Source organism: Eumetopias jubatus, unplaced genomic scaffold (genome assembly GCF_037043125.1).
Source record: "Eumetopias jubatus isolate StellerSeaLion01/CBP00866 unplaced genomic scaffold, mEumJub1_p1.0 scaffold_11, whole genome shotgun sequence".
Lineage (NCBI taxonomy): Eukaryota > Metazoa > Chordata > Mammalia > Carnivora > Otariidae > Eumetopias > Eumetopias jubatus.
The window spans coordinates 63,733,449-63,738,915 of NW_028274817.1; positions in this window are offsets into that span (position 1 = coordinate 63,733,449).

The window sequence follows — 5,467 nt, forward strand, 5'->3', positions numbered from 1 at the left end:
TGCATATATAACCATCCTCTTTGCATACGTACCTTTATACAAATCCCAACTTCTGCCGCTGCCATCCAATCAGATGCCAAGTTCTTTAGGTTCTTTCTCTGCAGTGTCGTGTATCTGTTTTGTGCCAGTATCTCAGTTTATGTTATTTTCATCTCTCAGCTCAGCTACTGGCCATAGTCTCCCAGTTGTTCACACTGTGTTCTGCCATATGTCCTACATAGAGGTATCAGTTTCATCTGCTTCATGTTCATCTCTGATCTTGTCCTTTTCCTTGCTTGGTAACCTTCAATGATTTATAACTGTCCATCTGTCCCTTATTAAACTCCTTTACTTAGTTTTCAAAGCCCTCTCATTATGACTTCACTCTAATTTTCTATTCTCCTCTCTTCCTACAATCATAAAAGTACACTGTACTTTGAACAAACTGGGTTGTTAGTATTCCTCAAACACATTAGATTTTTTTTAATCTCCAAGCCTTTGGATGAGCCAATACATTTTCATGGAACCTCTCTTCTTTTAGTTAACATTCTACCCATCTTTTTGTCAAGGTTCTGCCCAAAATGTGACAACTTTTATGATACCCTCTTTATTCCCTTTTACTTACCTTATTGACTGGGATCTTTCTATTCTCTGAACCTTAACTACATTTAGGCATTTATGTGCTCTTTGACATTTTAGTTTTACATATACTTGAATTATCTACTTTCCCCCACTAGATTTTAAGTTCCTGTCATATATATGATAGATACTCAATAATCTTATTGAATTGAGTCTGGCAGTCATAAAGTCAGGATCCATATATGTACAACACTCAGAATCTTCCATTTTTATTTCATTATTAGGGAAGAAGATGTAAATACAAGATGTCAGGAATTTTTGTTTCTAGTAAGGGTACTTTTACTTATAAAAGTAATTGTTCACTATTTTACTGTATTATCATTTCATATTTAGAGGACACTTCTGTTGTTAATTGGAGTCAAAAGGTAAACGTTCTGAGTTCCTAAGTGTTTTGTAAATATCCTATGATGCTTTCCTATTTTGTAGTCAAATTATAGTAAGCTTACTTTTACATATCTAAAACAACTGACATAATTCCATTCACCGAAGATTTCCTCTATTTGTCTAGGGGGAAAGGACAAGAAATAAATGAGCTGGGTTCTAGTTCCAGTTCTGCTGTAAAGTGCAGATAGTAATCCTTGCTTGCCTCAGAGGATTGTTGCAAGAATCAAGGTCAAGAATACATGTGAAAAATGTCTTTAAAAGAGAACAAGACATTGAAGTCAGCTATTGCTAGACATTTCACTGATCTTCAATGTAAATATTTAATCATTATAACCCATTAAAAGCCATACTTCAATTAAGTCATACAAAACTGTAGTATTCCCCGGTTGATAAAGAATGTATAGATCCCAGAAAAATTGATCTGAACAAGACATCTCCCCAACCAAAAAATAAACAATTAAATTACAAAGTGATTAACCTCCCAAAAAATCACTCAGGCTTATAAACCTGAATCCAGCTTTATTCTAAATGTTTTCTCTAGCTCTTTGCATTTCAACATAATTATATTTTAGAGTATACAGAAACAGGAAGACAGTAATTGCTATGCTGGGGTCATCTTTGGTCTTTTTTTTTTTTTTATCAGATCTCTTACAACTGTGGTGTAACCTATACCAGATTCTCATGGGAAAAAAAACAACATTAATTCAAGAAGTTACAATAATATCTGGCAACCTCACACTGTGTTCCAGTAATTGAATGATTTATCTCATCGCCTTGATGGGAATTAGTTTCAGTTCACAAAATGTAAAGATTTTCACATTTATTCAGAATCCTTGAAAGTCATAGAGAGGGCAAGAATGGTGTTACTTCATATTAGTTGTATCTGGAAGTTATTTCAAGATATTGAAATATTCCTCAAGAGGTAAGTTTGCTAACACTAAAATATTCAATATACCCCAAAGCAGCATTTTTGAATATATGGTCTACTCAGGTTCCAGAATGGAAACTTCATCCAGTCATATTCTTTCTTTTTTTAATAGACAGTGTAGTTTTTTTTTTTTTTTTTTTTTTTTTTTTAGTTTTTACTTTAATTCCAGTTAGTTAACATAGAGTGTTCAATTAGTCTCAGGTGTACAATATAGTAATTCAAACTTCCATATATCTCCCTGTGCTCATCACGACAAGTACACTCCTTAATCCCCATCACCTATTTAAGCCATCCTGCCTGGGTTTATTTCTGGATTTTCTATTCTGTTCCATTGATTCTATTCTGTTCCATTGATCTCTGTGTCTATTTTTGTGCCAGCATCATAATCTTTTGATTACTAAGGCTTTGTAATATAAATTCAGGTCCAGAATTGTGATGCCTCTAGCTTTGCTTTGCTTTTTCAAGATTTAGGTTCTTTGTAGTTCCAAACACATTTTAGGATTGATTATTCTAGTTCTATGAAAACATGTTCTTGGTATTTTGATAAGTATTGCACTTATTGTATGTATTTCTTTGGGTAGTACAGACATTTTAACAATATTTTTTTCCAATGCATAAGCATGGATTGTCCTTCCATTTCTTAGTGTCATCTTAAATTTCTTTCATCAGTGTTTTAGTTTTCAGTGTACAGGTCTTTCACCTCTTTGGTTAGGTTTATACCTGGGTATTTTATTATTTTTGGTGCAATAGCAAATGGGATTAATTTCTTAATTTATATTTCTGCAGCTTCGTTATTGGTGTATAAAAATGTAACAGATATCTGTACATTGATTTTTTATCCTGCAACTTTACTGAATTTGTTTATCAGTTTTAGCAAATTTTTGATGGAGTCCTTTGGGTTTTCTATATAGGATACTATATCATCTGCAAATAGTGGACATTTTACTTCTTCCTTAACTATTTGGATGCCTTTATGTCTTTCTGTTATCTGATTGCTGAAGTTAGGACTTGGAGTACTATGTTGAATAAAAGTGGTGAGAGTGGACATCCTTCTCTTTCTTGTTCCTGACTTTAGGGGAAAGGCTCTTTTTTCCCCATGAAGGATGATATGAGTTGTGGGTTTTTCATAGATAGCCTTTATTATGTTAAGGTATGTTCCCTCTAAACCCACATTGTTGAGGGTTTTTATCACGAATGGATGTTGTACTTTCTCAAATGCCTTTTTGTTGTCTACTGAAATGATTATATGGTTCATATCCTTTCTCTTATTGGTATGATATATCACATTGATTGATTTGCAAATATTGAACCAAACTTAAAACTCAGGAATAAATGCCACTTGATCATGGTGTGTGATTTTTTTAATGTATTGTTGAATTTGGTTTTTTAGTATTTTATTGAGAATTTTTGCATCTATGTTCATTAGGGATATTGACCTCTAGTTCTCATTTTTAATGGTGTCTTTGTATGTGTGTGGTGTGGTGTTTTTATCTGGTTTTGGTATCAGGGTAATCCTGGCCTCATAGAAGTTTTCCTTCTTTTTCTGGTTTTTGGAATGATTTGAGAAGATTAAGTATTAACTTTTCTTTAAATGCTTGGTAGAATTCTCCTGTGAAACCATTTGGCCCTGGACTTTTGTTGGTTGAGATTTTTTTGATAACTGACACAATTTCTTTGCTGGTTATCAGTCTGTTCAAATTGTCTATTTTTTCCTGTTACAATTTTGGTAGTTTATATGTTTCCAGGAATTTATCCATTTCTTCTAGGTTGTCAAATTTATTAGCATATAGTTTTTTATAATATCCCCTTATAATTATTTGTGTTTCTGTGGCGTGGTTTTTATCCTCTTTCATTTGTGATTTTATTTATGAGTACTTTCTCTCTCTCTCTCTTTTTTTTCCTTGACAATCTGGCTAGAGGTTTATCAGTTTTGTTTTGTTTTCTTTTTGTTTTGTTTTTCAAAGACCCAGCTCCTTGTTTCTTTAATTTCTTCTATTGTTTGGGCTTTTTGTTTGTTTGTTTTTAATATATTTTATTTCTGCTCTAATCTTTATTATTTCATTCCTTCTGCTGGTTTTAGGTTTTGTTTGTTGTTCTTTTGCTAACTTCTTTAGGTGCAAGTTTAGGATATTTATTTGAGATTTTCCTTGCTCTGAGGTAGGCTTGTATTCCTATAAACTTCCCTCTTAGAACCACTTTTGTTGCATTCGGAGGTTTTGGACCTCGGTGTTTTCATTTTCATTTGTTTCAATGTACTCGTTCATTTCTTCTTTTATTTCCTGGTTGATCCATTCATTGTTTAGAAGCTTCTTATTTAAGCTCCACATATTGCTGGTATTTCCATATTTTTTTCTTGTGGTTGACTTCTAGTTTCTTAGTGTTGTGGTCAGAAAAGGTGCATGGTGTTATTTCAATCTTCTTGAATTTGTTGATGTTTGTTTTGTGGGCTAATACGTGATCTACTCTGGAGAATGTTCCAAGTGGACTTGAAAGGAATGTGTATTCTGCTGTTTTAGGATAAAATGTTTTGAATATATCTGTTAAATCCATCTGTGTTCCAGTGTGTTATTTAAAACCATTATTTTTGGGGCCCCTGGGTGGCTCAGTCGTTAAGCATCTGCCTTCGGCTCAGGTCATGATCCCAAGGTCCTGGCATCGAGCCCCACATCGGGCTCCCTGCTCAGTGGGAGTCTGCTTCTCCCTCTCCCACTCCCCCTGCTTGTGTTCCCTCTCTCACTGTCTTTCTCTCTCTGTCAAATAAATAAATAAAATCTTTAAAAAAATAAAACCATTATTTTCTTGTTGATTTTCTGTGTGATGATCTGTCCATTAATGGAAGTGGGATGTTAAAGTGTCCAACTTTTATTGTATTATTGTAAGTTAGTTATTTTATGTTTGTTATTAACTGTTTTAGGTATTTGGGTGTTGCTATTTTAGGTGCATAAATATTTACAATTCTTATATCTTCTTGTTGGATTGTCTCCTTTATTATTATATAGTGTTCTTCTTTGTCTCTTGTTACAGTCTTTGTTTTAAAGGCTATTTTCTCTGATATCAGTATTGCTATTCCAGATTTCTTTTGACATCCATTTGCCAGATAGATGTTTCTACATCCTCTCATTTTCAATCTACAGGTGTCTTTAGGTCTAAAATAGGTCTCGGGATGCCTGGGTGGCTCAGTCGTTAAGCGTCTGGCTTCGGCTCAGGTCATGATCCCAGGGTCCTGGGATCGAGCCCTACATCGGGCTCTCTGCTAGGCGGGAAGCCTGCTTCTCCCTCTCCCACACCCCCTGCTTGTGTTCCTGCTCTCACTCTCTCTCTCTGTCAAATAAATAAATAAAATCTTAAAAAAATAAAATAAATACAATACAATAGGTCTCTAGTAGGCCACAGACTGGTGGGGTTTGGATTTTTGCCATTCTGTTACCTTATGTCTTTTGTTTGGAGCATGTAGTCCATGTATATTCAAAGTAATCATTGATAGACATGTATTTATTGCCATTTTATTACTTGCTTTGTGGTTGTTTCTGAAGTTTT